The 17,586-nt window shown below is 41.7% G+C and overlaps 1 pseudogene; it reads right to left on the bottom strand.

Moving 5' to 3' along the window:
• Positions 1-1,539: 1,539 nt before the first annotated feature.
• LOC125403171 (ADP/ATP translocase 2 pseudogene) lies at positions 1,540-2,569 on the bottom strand (annotated as a pseudogene).
• Positions 2,570-17,586: the final 15,017 nt, after the last annotated feature.

Raw genomic sequence — 17,586 nt, 5'->3', positions numbered from 1 at the left:
GAAAAAATGGAATGATGCAGACACATGCTAAGGAATGCCAAAAGTTACCCTAAACCTAAAAGAGGCAAGTGCCTCCAGAATGTGGTCCTACTGACAGGTTCGCTGATACTTGTGGCTGCCAGATATGGAAGAGGGTCTAAGTCTGCTTCCTCATGTTGTGATAAAACAAAGACCAAAAAGCAACTTGTGTAAGAAAGGTTTATTTGGCTCATCTGTCACGAGTTACAGCCCACATTACATTGTACTGTCCTCTCAACGTGATCCCCTGTCTCATCACAGTGTCCCAATGCCTAATCAGAGTTCTCTAGTTTTCCATCACCACACTCTTCTGTGCAATCACAATGTCCCACTTGCAAGCCCCTCAAGACGTGTGAGAGGCTGAGCTCTACCCTGAGGATATCTAACCACCAGGCTCCACCCACAGAAGGAACTAAAGGCAGGAACGTGAAGGCATGAACTGAAGCAGAAGCTGTGGAGGAAACCTGCATACTGGCTTGCTTGTTCATGATTTGCTAGCTTGTGGCTTGCTCAAAATACTTCCTTAGACAACCCAGAACCACTTGCCAAGGGACAGTGCCATCCACAGTCGGCAGGGCCCTTTTACATCAATCATTAATCAAGAAAGTGCCCTACAGACTTGCTGATGGTTGTATTTTCTCAATTAAGGTTCTTTCCAGACAATTACAGTTTGTGTTTAATAGGCAAAATAACAACAAACAACAACAATAACAGAACAAACAAACAAAACCCAACCAGACCAGGCTTCCTCTATTTCGAGTCCCCGAGTTTGTGGTAATACATTATTGCAATGCTAGGGAATGAGTTCACTTACATAGGTGTCTTTTATGACATCCAGCATCTCCCAACTTACGAGTCATAAAACCTTCAGAATTGTAACAGCACACAACTCAGGAGAAAGCAAGTAATCCTTTTCCATGTTCATCCACTAGGATGCAGCATTCACACATATTACTCCATCGATCCCACTCAGAGGATCATCTGAAATATTAAAGTTTATTATAGATAACAATGAAGAAAATCCTGCCTCCACCAACTCCAAGGAAGTCAGGAAACTCCTGATCCGCCTTTAGGGTAGGTGGTGGCACTCAACCTTGATCTATTTGTGGAATGAAGCTCCTCCTCAGCACTCTAGTGTTCTTGAGAAGTAATTGCTGGAGCCATCAGTGGCTTAAGGATACCATGATATTAGGAGGGACTGCCATCAAACTTTTGCATTAGGGGGACCAAGAGAAGCTACCTCTTGTGGTTTGAATATGAGACGTTTTCCAAAGCCTAATGTGTTGAAGCTGAGGTCCCTACTGGTAGCACTATTTTATTTTATTTGTCTTTAGATATTTTTTATTTCTTCAATTTTTATTATCAGGAGTGACTGAAATAAAAATATAATTGAGTCCCATCATTATTGTCATTATGGAAATAGCTTTAAGAGAAAACTGGTCAGATGAATATTATTGCTTCCCACTTTTCAACTGGTAAATAGTTGCCATTGATAAAACAGACAAGCCCAGAGAATCTGTCCAGAATGTTCAAGATATGGTGTATTATACAACATGCCTGTTCTCAGGGAGAACACCTATGACATAATTATGTGTACTTCTTGATCTCATCATACAAGACAAGCACAAAGGCACCACCCATGCCCCTAAGAACGTTGGACCATGCACCCTTGAAAAAGGCCTTGCTTCCTTCATCATGAGCAATCTTCCTCCTTCGATTGTGCCTGTATACATGATATCAGTTCCTTTGCGTCCTGACTGCATCATCATAGGCCAGCGAACCGTGTCAAAGGGATAGGAAGTCAAGCCAGCAACAGCAGTGACAGACTGTGCAATCATCCAGCTGATGGAGATGTGAGTGTTCTTGGGATCTGGAAGCATTCTCTTTGCAGTGTCATAGATGCCAAAGTAGGCAGCTCGGTAGATGATAACGCCCTGAACTGACACATTAAAGCCTTGGTACAGGCCCCTAATCCCATCAGATTTGTAGATCTTAACCAAGCAGTCACCAAGGCCTTTGAATTCCCTTTCAGCTCCAGCTTTGCCTACATCAGCTGCTAGATGGGTACGGGCAAAATCAAGGGGGTACACAAAGCACAAGGATGTGGCCCCAGTGGCACCACCTGATGCCAGGTTCCCTGCAAAGTAGCGCCAAAACTGGGTCCTCTTGTCCACACCACCCAAAAAGATCTGCTTACATTTATCTTTGAAGGCAAAGTTGAGAGCCTGGGTGCGGAAGTATCTGATGACATTGGCCAGGTTACCAAGCCAGAAGGACAGGACTCCCTGCTCCTTGGGGATACGAACCACGCAGTCTATAATGCCCTTGTATTGCTTATCTGCCGTGATTTGCTTGCTGGCATGCTGCCCCTGCAGCAGCAGCTTGACCCGCTCAATGGGCGCTACCGCCGTCTTGGAGATGGCCGCGGCCACTGCACCGGCCAAGAAGTCCTTGGCGAAGGACACAGCGGCATCTGTCATGTTGAAAGAGAAAGAAAAGGCAGAGGAGCACGGAACGGGACTGGCTTGACAACCGGCTTTGACTCTCGGACTCTGGGCTGGTAGCACTGTTTTAGAAGGTGTCTTAGGGTCTCTACTTCTGTGAAGAGACATCCTGACCATGATAACTCTAATAAAAGGAAACAATGATGATGGAGAAATTCACAGAAACACCTGATTCGAGCTACTGGGAACTCACTGACTCCAGATTGACAGCTGGGGAACCTGCATAATACTGAACTAGGCCCTCTAAATGTGGATGACAGTTGTGTGGTCTGGGAAGTTTGTAGGGTCACTAGCAGTGGGACTGATTTTTATCTCTAGTGCAGGAACTGGCTCTTTGGAGCCATTTTCTATGGAGAGATACCTCCCAGGGGAGGGCCTTGGTCCTTCCTCAAGTGATGACAGATTTTATTGACTCCTCATGGGAGGCCTCACCCTCTCTAAAGAGTGGATGGGGTGGGGTGAGGAGAAGATACAGGGAGTGGCAGGACTGGAAGGAGAAGGAATTGGGGTTGATATATAACATAAGATTGTTTAAAAAGAAGGAAAAAGGAAAACATTAAATTGGGACTAGCTTACAGTTCAGAGGTTTAGTTCCTATAATCCTGGGGGATGACAAGGCAGTATGCTGGCTGACATGGTATTGAAGAAGGAGGTGAGAGTTCTACAGTTTGATCTGCAGGCAGTAGCTGGAGCATAGGAGAACTCAGAGTCCACCCCCTCAGGGATATACTTCCTTCAATAAGGTCACACCTACTCCAAAAAAGTCATACCTCCTAATGGTGCCGCTCCCTTTGAGGGCCACGTTCTTTTAAACTACCACAGGAGGCAAGAGGAATTCTAATTCTAAGAGATTAAGACGTAACTGGAAGAAACAGGTAAACGGGGTCTTGATATTCAGCTTATGTGTTTCCTGTATCCTTATTTCTCTCCCTGTCCATCTTGAGTTGTCAGAGCCTCTTTCATAACCTCATGATCTTCTGACTCACAGTAGATCCAGAAATAGAAAGACAAGTAACCATGGAATAAAATTGATGACCAAATAATCTACCTTTAAGCTGTTTATGTTATGTATTTTTTTTTTTACAATGATTGAAGTCTGACTAACCTACCTCCTAATCTTTTTCTTTTTTTTGATGGGCCAAGCAGAATTTAATTAATACAATTTCTGTGTGATTATTTCAGGTATAACCTAACCAGGAGGGATGGAACAAAGGGCCTGTGCTCTTCTCGAGTGGCTGGGACAACAAGCAGCCTGGCCACTCTTCCTTACTACAGTAGAATATCATTTATCAGTGAAAATTAAGCTCCTTTATTAAAGAAGTCAAGTTAAATATAGGATATCAAGATCATCATGCAGTTATTTACATTTCCTACTGAATAAATGGAAGCTATGTGATTTATTGGTTCTCTAAAACATATGCAAGTATTCACATTCTGTATCATAAAGCAAAATATATAGGACAAAATATATACAACACCTTCCCACTCCCCCCCCTCCCCCCTCCTCCTCCCTCTCTATCCCTAAGAGCAGTCAGGGCTTCCAGCCCTGTGGGAAGTTCAAGTTCCTCCCCCTTCCCTCCAGGTCCAGGAAGGTGAGTATCCAAACATACTGGATCCCCAAAATCCAGTATATGCAGAGGAAACAAGTCCAAGTGTCATTGTCAATGGCTTTTCAGAAAGGCTCCGGGCCAGCCACATTCAGAGAATCCGGCCATATTCAGAAAATCTGGTTGGATCACATGCTCATTCAGTCCCAGTCCAACTGGCCTTGGTGAACTCTCATTAGATCAGTCCCCTTGTATCAGTGGGTGATCGCACCCCTCGCGGTCCTGAGTTTTTTTTTCATGTTCTTCCTCCTTCTGCTCCTCATTTGGACCATGGGGGGCTCAGTCTGGTGCTCCAATGTGGGTCTCCATCTGTATCACCATCCATCGTCGGATGAAGGATCTATGGTGATAGGCAAAATCTTCATCAGTATGGTTATAGGCCAAGGCCGGTTCAGGCACCCTCTCCTCTGTCCAGAGAACAATCTGGGGATCTCTCCTTGGACCTGGGATCCCATTTATAATCAAGTCTCTTGTAAACCCTAAAATGACTCCCCTAGTTGAGATATATTCTTCCCTGATCCCATATCCATCCTTCCTCCCTCCCCCCATCTCAGTCCCCCGAGTTTTCTCCATTCCTCCCCTACTCCCTTCTCTCTAACCCTCTCCCCTTCCAACAACCCTCCCTCCACCCCCCCATGCACCCGAAGTTACCTGGGACTTTTGTCTATTTCCAATCTCCAGGAGGATAAGTACATTATTTTCTTCAGGTTCACCCTCCTATCCAGCTTCTCTAGGATCACGAATAATAGGCTCAAAGACCTTTAATTATGGCTAGAATCCACTTATGAGTGAATACATACCATATTCCTCTTTTTGGGTCTGGCTTACCTCACTCAGTAAAGCGTTTTCTATGTCCATCCATTTGCATGCAAAATTCAAGATGTCATTGTTCTTTACCGCTGAGTAAAACTCTAGTGTATATATGTTCCACACCTTCTTTAACCATTCTTCTATTGAGGGGCACCTAGGTTGTTTCCAGGTTCTGGCTATTACAAATAGTGCTGCTATGAACATAGTTGAACAAATGCTTTTGTAGTATGATAGGGCATCTCTTGGGTATATTCCCAAGAGTGGAATTGCTGAGTCTTGAGGGAGGTTGACTCCCAGTTTCCTGAGAAACCGCCACACTGATTTCCACAGTGGCTGTACAAGTTTGCATTCCCACCAACAATGGATGAGAGTTCCCCTCCCTCCACATCCTCTCCAACATAGGCTATCATTGGAGTTTTTGACTTTAGCTAATCTGACCGGTGTAAAATGGTATCTCATAGTTGTTTAGATTTGCATTTCCCTGATCACTAAGGATGTTGAGCATGACCTTAATTGTCTTTTGGCCATTCGGAGTTCTTCTGTTGAGAATTCTCTGTTCAGATCAGCACCCCATTTTTTAATTGGGTTAATTAGAGTTTTATTGTCTAGTTTCTTGAGTTCTTTGTATATATTGGAGATCAGGCCTTTATCTGATGAGGGGTTGGTGAAGATCTTCTCCCAGTCATAAGGTAGCCTTTTTGTCTTACTGACAGTGTCCTTTGCTTTACAGAAGCTTCTCAGTTTCAGTAGGTCCCATTTATTCCTTGATTCTCTTATTGTCTGCGCTACTGGGGTTCTACCTAGGAAGTGGTCTCCTGTGCCTATGTCTTGTAGACTACTTTCCACTTGCTCTTCTATCTGGTTCAAAGTGGTCAGATTAATGTTGAGGTCTTTAATCCATTTGGACTTGATTTTTGTGCATGGTGATAGATATGGATCTACTTTCATTCTTCTACAGGTTGACATCCAGTTATGCCAGCACCATTTATTAAAGATGCTTTCCTTCTTCCATTGCATACCTTTAGCCCCCTTGTCGAAAATCAAGTGTTCATAGGTTTGTGGGTTAATATCTGGGTCTTCTATTTGATTCCATAGGTCGACTTCTCTGTTCTTATGCCAGTACCAAGCTGTTTTCAATACTGTAGCTGTGTAATAGAGTTTGAAGTCAGGGATGGTTATACCTCCAGACGTTCTGTTATTATATAAGATTGTTTTGGCTATCCTGGGTTTTTTGTTTTTCCATATAAAATTAATTATTATTCTCTCAAGGTCTGTGAAGAAGTTTGATGGGATTTTGATGGGGATTGCATTGAATCTATAGATTGCTCTTGGTAGAATTGTCATTTTTAGTATGTTGATCCTCCCAATCCAAGAGCAAGGGAGATCTTTCCATTTTCTGGTATCCTCCTCAATTTCTTTCTTCAAAGACTTAAAGTTCTTGTCAAATAGTTCTTTCACTTCCTTCGTCAGAGTTATCCCAAGATATTTTATGCTATTTGTGGCTATCGTGAAAGGTGAAGTTTCTCTGATTTCCCTCCCTGCTTCTTTATCCTTTGTGTATAGGAGGGCAACTGATTTTTTGGAGTTGATCTTGTACCCTGTCACATTACTAAAGGTGTTTATCAGCTGTAGGAGTTCTTTGGTAGAGTTTTTGAGGTCGCTCATATATACTACCATATCATCTGCAAATAACGAGAGTTTAACTTCTTCCTTTCCAATTCGAATCCCCTTGATCCCCTTATGTTGTCGTATTGCTATTGCTAGAACTTCTAGCACTATATTGAAGAGGTATGGGGAGAGTGGACAGCCTTGTCTTGTTCCTGATTTCAATGGAATGGCTTTGAGTTTCTCTCCGTTCAGTTTGATGTTAGCTGTCGGCTTGCTGTAAATAGCTTTTATTATATTTAGGTATGATCCTTGTATCCCCAATCTCTCCAACACCTTTATCATAAAGGGATGTTGGATTTTGTCAAATGCTTTTTCAGCATCTAATGAGATGATCATATGGTTTTTTTCTTTCAGTTTATTTATATGATGGATTACATTGATGGATTTGCGTATGTTGAACCAGCCCTGCATCTCTGGAATGAAGCCTACTTGATCATAATGGATAATTCTTCTAATGTGTTCTTGGAATCGGTTTGCCAGGATTTTGTTGAGAATTTTTGCGTCGATGTTCATGAGTGAGATTGGCCTATAATTCTCTTTCTTGGTTGTGTCTTTATGTGGTTTTGGTATCAGGGTAACTGTAGCTTCATAAAAAGAGTTTGGCAATGACTCTTCTGTTTCTATATTGTGAAATACCTTAAGGAGTATAGGTATCAGCTCTTCTTGAAAGTTCTGGTAGAATTCTGCATTGAAACCATCTGGCCCTGGGCTTTTTTTGGTCAGGAGGTTTTTGATAACCGCTTCTAATTCTTCACGACTAACAGTTCTATTTAGATTGTTCACCTGGTCTTGATTTAACTTTGGTATATGGTATTTATCTAAAAACCAATCCATTTCTTGTACATTTTCCAACTTTGTGGCATATAAACTTTCATAGTAAGATCTAATGATTCTCTGAATTTCCTCTATGTCTGTTGTTATGTCCCCCTTTTCATTTCTGATCTTATTAATTTGAGTGTTCTCTCTCTGCCGTTTGATTAGTTTGGCTAGGGGTTTGTCAATCTTGTTGATTTTCTCCAAGAACCAACTTTTTGTTTCGTTGATTTTTTGGATTGTTTTCTGTGTTTCTATTTTGTTGATTTCAGCCCTCAGTTTGATTATTTCCAATCTTCTACTCCTCCTGGGAGAGTCTGCTTCTTTTTTTTTTTCCAGAGCTTTCAGGTGTGCTGTTAACTCTCCAATATGTGCTTTCTCCGTTATCTTTAATTAGGCACTTAGTGCTATAAACTTTCCTCTTAGCACTGCTTTCATAGTGTCCCATAGATTTGAGTATGTTATGTCTTTATTTTCATTAAATTCAAGGAAGACTTTAACTTCTTTCTTTATTTCTTCCTTGACCCAGGCATGATTCAGTAGTTGACTGTTCAACTTCCACACGTTTATAGGCTTTCTGGTGTTAGAATTATTATTGAATTCTAACTTTATTCCGTGGTGATCCAACAAGACACAGGTGGTTACTAATATTTTTTTGTATCTATGGAAGTTTGCTTTGTTACCAAGTATGTGGTCAATTTTCGAGAAGGTTCCAGGAGCTGCAAAGAAGAAGGTATATTCTTTCCTTTTTGGGTGGAATGTTCTATAGATATCTGTTAAGTCCATTTGATTCATTACCTCTAGTAATTCTCTTATTTCTCTGTTGGGTTTCTTTTTGATTGACCTGCCCATTGGTGAGAGAGGTGTGTTGAAGTCTCCTACTATTAGTGTGTGTGGTTTGATGACTGCCTTGAGTTCTAAAAGTTTTTTTTTTTTTTACATAAGTGGGTGCTTTTATATTAGGGGCATAGATATTCAGGATTGAGACTTCCTCCTGATGAATTGTTCCTGTTATGAGTATAAAATGTCCATCTCATTCTCTTCTGATTGATTTTAGTTTGAAGTCAGTTTTGTTAGATATTAGAATGGCCACGCCCACTTGTTTCTTAGGTCCGTTTGCTTGGAAAATCTTTTCCCAACCCTTTACTCTGAGTAGATGTCTATCTTTGTGGTTGAGGTGTGTTTCTTGTAAACAGCAGAATGTTGGATCCTGTTTTCGTATCCAATCTCTTAGTCTGTGCCTTTTTATAGGTGAATTGAGACCATTAATATTAAGTGATATTAATGATCAGTGGTTGTTGATTCCGGTTATTATTTTTGTGTGTGTGTGTGTGTAGTAGAGTTTGTGTGTTTCTCTTCTTTGAGTTGTGGTTGTGAAGGGTCGCTAAATGTCTGGGTTATTGTAGGTAGTGATGGCAATGTTGGATTCCTTGGGTTGCGATTTTCCTTCTATTACTTTCTGTAAGGCTGGATTTGTGGCTACGAATTGTTTAAATTTATTTTTATCCTGGAATATTTTGTTTTCTCTGTTGATAGTGAATGATAGCTTGGCTGGGTATAGTAGTCTGGGTTTGCATCCATGGTCTCTTAGTTTCTGCAGTACCTCTATCCAGGATCTTCTGGCTTTCATGGTTTCCATAGCGAAGTCCGGTGTAAGCCTGATAGGTTTACCTTTATAATTTACTTGACCTTTTTCCTTTGCAGCTCTTAAAATTCTTTCTTTAATCTGTATGTTTTGTGTTTTGATTATTATATGGCGAGGGGATGTTTTTTTTTTTTTGATCCAGTCTATTCGGTGTTCTGTATGCTTCTTGAACCTTCATAGGAATATCGTTCTTTAGATTGGGAAAGTATTCTTCTATAATTTTGTTGAATATATTTTCTGGGCCTTTGATCTGCAGTTTTCTTCTTCTTCAATCCCAATTATTCTTAGATTTGGTTTTTTTATTGTGTCCCAGATTTCCTGAATGTTTTGTGAAGAGAATTTGTTGGATTTGCCGTTTTCTTTGACCAGAGCATTTATTTTCTCTATGGTATCTTCAGAATCTGAGATTCGTTCTTCTATCTCTTGTATTCTATTGCTTATGCTTGATTCTGTAGTCTCTGTTCTTTTACCTAGGTTTTCCACATCCAGCCGGTTCTCGGTTTGTGTTTTCTTCATTGCCTCCATTTCAGTTTTCAATTCTTGAACTGTTTCCTTTACCTGTTTGATTGTTTTTTTCTTGGTTTCTCAGGGTATCATTCACGGATTTACTTATTTCTTCAAACTTTTTGTTATACTTCTCATCCAATTCTTTAAGGGAGTTATTCATATCCTGTTTAAGGGACTCTATTGCTTTCATAATGGCACTTTTTTCCAGTTCTTCTGGGTTAAGGTGTTCAAGTCCTTCTATTGTAGGGTCCTTGGGATCTGGTGTTTTCATGTTGTTTTTCAGATTGTTGGATGAGGTCTTGCCTTGGCGTCTGCCCATCTCTTACTTCAAATGCTCTCTATTGGAACTTCTGGTACCGGGTCAGGTTCCCTTCTTGGGGAGGGACTTCACTGACAGAATGCCCATCTTTCCTCAGGCAGGCTATTGAAGCACAGGCACTCCCTCTTTCCGGGATGCGCTTACAATTTTATGGCCCCAGGGGGAAGGGAGAAATATAGGAATTCATACCTGAATGGGAGCTGGGATGGTAGGCGGGAGCAAGGAGCCAACACTGCAGGGTGACCTGGGAGTCTATGGGGTCGGGAAAGCCCGCGCTCCTCCTCACCCAGACCTGCCACAGGCCCGAAGCAAACTCACCCCTCCTATGGCCCTCTGCTAGAAGTCAGGGCCCCTGCTGGTCAGGAATGTCGCTGAGCTGGCCCCTGGTCCACCTGTCCTCAGGAAGGTCTTTAAGACCCAGGACCTGCCTCCTGTTGGGATGTGCCTATAGCCCAGGCCCAGCTCGCAAGGCAGCTGAGCTGGGAAAATTTTATGGCCCCGGGGGAAGGGAGAAATATAGGAATTCGTACCTGGATGGGAGCTGGGATGGCAGGTGGCAGCGGGGAGCCAGCACTGCAGGGTGACCTGGGAGTCTATGGGGTCGGGAAAGCCCGTACTCCTCCTCACCCGGACCCTGCCACCCCTATTTCCTAATCTTAAGTAGGGTTGTGATGTGGGTCTAAAGTTAGCAACCACACATTGAGTTTATCTTTTTCTTGTTTATGCAGCCCCTTCCCCCAGTATAGGAGCTCACTTGGCCTGGCATCATGCAAATTAACAGAGTACTATATGGAACAGAGGACATAGCTGGGCAGATTTCTTATATTACCATCTAGACCAGCCACTATAGTTGTTTCTCCTCTGCTTACTAAACCCTAATTAGTATAAGGTGTCTTAAGTTCCAAATTGTCCCCTACCTCCTGGAGCACAGGAGGGTTATTATGGTCAGAAGACAAGATGGCCCTGATATGGTAAGGACTTCAACTTTACCCAACAGGAAGGCCTGTAGATATTCCAGGTTAAGGAGTCAAGACATGAAGCCTTGGTACCATGGGTCAAGCAAACCTGTCAGAACCATGTCATATAAAAATCTGACAAAGTCAGTAAGAGCAGTGTCATTCATGCCCTATCCTTTTGTGTATTTGTCCTCGAATGTTTAAGACTTATAGGCTAGTCAGGTATGTGCACATGGGCCTGCCTCCATTCAGTGGAGGGTGGAAATGTGATGTCTAGCGAATTTCTGTCAGTTCTCAGTTGTGCCTGAGGTCCTCACAGAAGACTCTGGAAAGAGAAATCACCCAGATGTGGAGTCTCCAATTCTCTGAAGGCATCTCTACATTCACAACATACACATGTTTCAGGGTCTTCTTTTTTAAAAACTTGCTGTTATTTATTCCTATCAAGAGGTGAAACCTTGGGCTTTCCCTCTAAGTGGTACAACTTTGCAGTGGGATGCTGTCTAATTTATTCAGGGCTGAGAAGAAGAGAGAGAATTCTACTTACCCTATGTGTTACATTTATTGTGTCAAAATACTTGTCAAGCAACTCAAGAAAGAAAGGGTATGTCTTGGCTCACAATTCTGGGGATGTAGTTCATTGTGGCAAGGAAGGCATGGGAGCAATAACTTGAGGAAGCTGGCCATACAGTATCCACCCTCAAGAAGAAGAAAGCAATGAATGCTTTTGCTATTTTGCTCAGTCTGGGATCCCAGCCCATAGGATGGTTTCACCCATATATCTCCCCACCCCAATTAACTCAGTCTGGAAACTCCCTCACAGACACGCCTACACATTTGTCTTCCAGTTGATCTAGATCCTGCCAAGATGACAAGGAACCATAACAATGAACAGCATGACAAGATATCCCCAAGTTGACAAACATGACATCTCAGTATTTAAGGACTGTCTTAGTTAGGGTTTCTATTGCTGTGAAGAGACACCATGACTGCAGAAATTCTTCTAATGAAAAACATTTAATTGGAGCTAGCTTCCATTTTCAGAGCTTTAGTCCATCATCATCATGGTGGGAATGATGGCAGTATGCAGGCAGATATGATGCTGGAGAAGGAGGTGGGAGTTCTACATTTTGGTCTGGAAGCAGCAGAAGCAATTGTGTGTTACACTGGGCATTGCTTGAATACAGGAGACCTCAAAGCCCAGCCCTACAGTGACACACTTCCTCCAACAAGACCATACTTATTCCAACAAGGCCATACCTCTTAATAGTGTCACTCCCTATGGGGGCCATTTTCTTTCAAATCACCACAGAGACTGTGGTTATTCTCTGGTCATCATTATACCTATCTTCCTGCTCACCCATTCATATACAACTGCAGCTCACCTTTCTTGGAGATCATCCTTACGGAACAGACAACCAACATGCCTTTCTCTGGACAATTTCTCTAGCTTTCTGAACCATGAATCATGAGAAGATATTTTTTTTTAATGTTAATAACTTGCTGCATTTAATAAAATAGTCTAAGTGTTCTATTGCAGTAATGAGACAATATTACCACAGCAATTCTTATAAAGGAATGCATTTAATTGGAGCTTGCTTATAGTTTTAGTCCATTGACATCCTGGCAGGGAGCGTGGCAGCATACAGTCATGGTGCTGGAGAAGAATCTAAGAGTTGTACATTCTGATTTGTTGACAGCAGGAAGAAAGAAAGCCACGGGGCCTGTTTGGGCTTCTGAAACCTGAAAACCCATCCCCAGTGACTCACCTCACCCAGGAAGACTATATCTGCTCCAATAAAGTCAGACCTCCTAATCCTTTCAAACAGTACCACCCGCTGCTTACCAAACATTCAAATTTATGAACCTATGGGAACAATTCTTATTCAAATCACTGCAAAAGATAATCATCATTCAAAAACACCTTTCTATTTCTGCCTTACCTTCACTGTGATACAATGTTCTATACTTGCTGTGCTCTCTCTGTGATACCAACATAAGGAATAAATGGGTAGAGACTGAAATAATTATAAAAAATGCAAAAATATAGGAGATTGGCTCTAAACTTTCCCTCTCAGGCTATTTTTTTTCTTAATAAAATATCTGAGGTAAGGAACTTAAAAATGATGATCTGAAAATGTCAGTGACATCGAGTGCAGCAACAGCAGCCATGAACCTAAATTTAATTTTGTATTTAATAAAATGCTCGGCATTCACTGAATCACAGTTCAGGAAACTGATTCACTCCGTAATGATCGCTTTCTCTACACATTAAGCCGACTGTTGCATCTCAGCATCTGCTTTGGAGCTTGTAAAACATAGCCAGCTTCAATGTTGCCTCAGAATCAGCCCTGCTGACGAACATTGCTAAGTTCTTTACGTGGTTTCTGTCCAGTCTTCTGTTTTTACACTGTTCTTCATTGTTGTCCCTACCTCACAGTTCACAACTTATCAGTTGCTATTCGATTTAGCTCTGCTATCACACCTTGATACAGCACGGCCTGGCTTCAGAGAGCAACCTCAATTTGATTTTCACACTTCTCCTTGTGTTTAATAATCCTTTGAAGTAAACTCAGCAAGCCGTGCAAACAGCACTTTCTGTAACTGTAAGGGGAAAGTTCTGTTAGAAAGACGGCAGGGTTAGAGAAGAGGGGAGAGGATAGCCTCCCAGACAGAGCACAGCTTTCAACTGAGTTTCCATTGCGGGTGTTGAGGTAAAGTTAGGAAACGCACATAATTTGAATCAGCAACTATAACTTCTCACATTACCCAGGTTTGAGAGTTTAAAAACTCTCAGATTGAATAAAATTTCATTTTGAAGACAAATAAAATGTAAATTTATGGGACTAGAAAAATGCTCAGTAGTTAAGAGCTCTTGGAGAGGACCTGGGTTCAGTTCCTGGCACACATTTTGCAGCTTGCAACTGGCTATTACCTCCAGTTCCAGGATGCCCTCTTGAAGACCTCTTCTGGCCTCCATGTGCTTTGCATGCACACGGTACATAGGATGCATGAACATGTAGTATATGTGTACGCTATACAGAAGTGGGCAAGACACCCATACACATAAAATCAAAATAAATTAAGTGAAAATAATCAAAATACGTTGTATGAAGATTCCAAAACATAAAAACTAATTTGTAAATTTTTGTGCAAATAAGGGTGTCTTATGATGAATTTTATACAATTCCCACGGGTCAGGGTCCACCCACGCCAATCATTAATCAAGAAAATGCCCTACTGACTTGTCTACAGGTATTCTGTTGGAAGCATTCTCTCAACTGAAGTTCTTATTCCCAAATAACTCTAGCTTGTGGCAAGCTGACAAAAAATTAACTTGCACAGAGAATGGATGGAATTGAGACAGGGTAGATTGAAATGGTAAATTATGGAGTCAAGGGAAGACCCATTTTCTTATCATCTATTACACTGCAATGAAATCTCCTGAAGGCACAGAGGTTGGAGTAGTCTCAGAACTGCCCAGCACATAGTAGATTCTTAGAAAGCCTGTATTGAATAAGCAATGAATCCACAAAACAAGAGTTAGACTATATAATCCTTAAGTTCTTTCTGACTTTATTCCTTGGATGTTAACAAATCTTTAATGTCATTTTCCAACCAAAGTCTGCATTTGAGACAATCTTGAAGTAACAGAAATATTCAGGACTGGGTGACAAAGGTGTTAATCTTGCCAGCATTACCCAAATATCTGACAACAATTGTGCTCATGAGAAACATGTGATACAGAACAAAATGCTCCAGGCTTATATTCAGATTTTAGGAGATGTCTGAGTTTGTGTAACGTAATGCTTTTCAAATCAGATAGCAGAAAGCTGGAGAGATGGCTCAGTGGCTGGGAACTGAACTCGGACCCTCTGCAAGCGTATCCTCTATTCAGCTCAGTTCCCAGCATCCATATCCATATTGGCTGCTTGTAACTCCATCTCGAGGGAGTTCTGACACCTCTGGTTTCCATAGGCACCAGCACTCCTAGGTATTCACACTCCCACCCCATCCCCACAAACACATAATTTATAAATAAAACGACAAAAACCAGAACAGCTATGATCAAACTCAGGATTGTTCTGTAGGAAAACAGAAGCTAAGAAACACAAACAGTTCAACAATAGCTCCATGGATAATGAAGGGGATGTTCGCACATTACATAGTCTGTGCTTACTGAGCGTAACATGCCAACTTGGGCCAGAAAGTAACATAGCTAAGAGAATCAGACCTGCAGTTAATAAATGGAAGCCTTGGGTATCCACTTCTATTGAAAGCGCCCTAAACCCACTAAGCTTTCCTCCTATTCTCTGTCCTAAGACAGGGTGAGGATCGTTTGCTCCTGTCTGCTGGGAGACCATGTGTAATGAAATTTAGACCACATATACAAGCACTTACTATATTGAATTCTGAGTGATTCTGCTTTACTTTTATTGGTCACTATAGTCTTTTCCTGGGAGTTCCAGGAAAGAAGATCAGTGAGGCCTTTGTTTCTAACTGGGTCTGCCATACTGTTGCTCTTGGATGAAATGAGACACATAATATTGGCCGAAAGGAAACAGAGAGTCTGCATCAGCAAGGTAATGGGCGAGAGCAAGGAAATGTTTGTGCCATGCTTGACCTTGCAAGAGCTGATTCAGGGTGCATGGCTTATAAAACAAGTACTAAACACTGTTAAAAAGAAATGGTCTTGCTGGATGTGGTAGCACAAGCCTGTAACCCCAGGACTCAGAAGGCACAGGCAGGCTAATTAATCTCTGTGAGTTCAAGAACAGCAAGGGCTGCATCATAAGGCCCTGTCTCAAAAAAAAGAAGGGGTGGAGGAATCCAATGGGTATTACATGATCAAAGTCCAGATTTTACAAGAGATGATCAAGTAAATGCTTTATATTCTTTATTTTACTCTGTTTTAAATTGCAAGCATGAGTGCATCTTTAGAAGGTACTGTATATCCAATGTACACATATCCACAAACCTAGAACAGGGCACTGGATTCCCTGGAGTTGGAGTTAGGCAGACGGGAGCCACTCACATGGGTACTAGAAATCAAACTCGAGTCTACTGCGAGAGCAACAAGTGTTCTTCAATGCTGAGTCATCTCTCTATTCCTGAGAAGAAGTAATAACAATAATTATTTTAATTTGACTCCTGTCATTTTGACTTTCTGCCTATATTATCTCTATTATTATTTATTTACCCGAGACAGGGTCCTGTATGTAGCTCAGGTTGTTTTCAAACCACTAGTCCTATGTCATCTCCCCTACCAAGTGCCTTTTGAATTGAGTAACCTTTATGTTAAAAATTTTAAAGAAGGGCACAAAAGGATGAAAGGATGAAAGACCATGCAATATATTAGGTTTTTGATTAAACACTGTCTTAAAAAGCGAGTACATGCAGTAGAGATAAATCCCAGTGCCACTGCCAGTGGCCCCTCAGTCTTTCCCAGCCATGCAACTATCAACCACATTTAGAGGGATTAGTATGGTCCTATGCTTGTTCCTTCCCAGTTCAGCTAGAGTTGGTGAGCTCCCATTAGCTCAGGTAAACTGTTTCAGTGGATGAATCCTTCATGGTCTTGACCTCTTTGTTCATATTTTCATTCCTTCCACTCTTCAACTGGTCATTGGGAGCTTGGTCCAGTGCTCCAATGTAGGTCTCTGCCTCTGTTTCCATCTGTTGTTGGACAAAGGTTCTGTGGTGATATTTAAGATATTCATCAGTCTAACTACAGGGCAAGTCAAGATCGGGCCTCTCTCCTCTATTGCTTAGAGTCTTAGGTGGGGTCATCCTTGTGGATTCCTGGAAATTTCTCTAGAGCCATGTTTCTGCTAATCCTATAATGGTTCCCTCAATCAAGATATCTTTCCTTGTTCTCATCTCTGTCCTTCCTCCATCTTGACTATCCCATTCCCTCAAGTTATCCTCGACCCTCCCTTTTTCCCCTATTCCTCCCCTTCAACTTTTCCCTCTTCCCCTGCCCCCATGCTTGCTTTTTGGGATCCTGTTCTCTTTGGATGTACATCTTGCTAAGCCTAGATATAGTACGGAGGGACTTGGACTTTCCACAAAGCAAAGTGCCTTACCCTCTCTTAGGATTAGACGATGGTGGGGTGGGAGGGTGTGTGGAGGGAATGGGAGGAGGGGAGGGAGTGGGAATTTGGTTTCGCATTTTTTTAAAAAAAAATCTAATAAATTTTAAAAAGTGTGGTACACAATGGAGTACTACACAGCAGAAAAATATAACGACATCTTGAATATTTCAGGAAAATGGATGGAGCTAGAAAACATTATTTTGAGTGAGGTAACCCAGACACAGAAAGACAATTATCACATGTACACACTCATAGGTGATTTTTTAAAAAAATAAAGCAAAGAAAACCAGCCTACAAACCACAATCACAGAGAATTTGGACAACAATGAGGACACTAAGAGAGACCTACATAGATCTAATCTACATGGGAAGTAGAAAAAGCAAGATCTCCTGAGTAAATTGGGAACATGAGGACCTTGGGGGAGGGTTGAAGGGGGGAGGGAAAGGCAGAGAGGGGAGCAGAGAAAAATGTAGAGCTCAATAAAAATCAATAAAAAAGACACTATCTTAGATGGGTTGAGAAAAACCTTGTAAAGAAATGCTGGTTAATGGGGCTGTGTACTTTCATTTGGCCTTGTGCTGAGGAGGTCATACTTGACCAGGAGTCAGAAGAGCTGTTTCAATCATGAGTTGTCACTGTCAGC

Source organism: Myodes glareolus, chromosome 3, assembly GCF_982192425.1.
Source record: "Myodes glareolus chromosome 3, mMyoGla1.1, whole genome shotgun sequence".
Lineage (NCBI taxonomy): Eukaryota > Metazoa > Chordata > Mammalia > Rodentia > Cricetidae > Myodes > Myodes glareolus.
The sequence above is the reverse complement of the archived record's forward strand: the minus strand, read 5'-3'. Positions and strand labels throughout refer to the sequence as shown.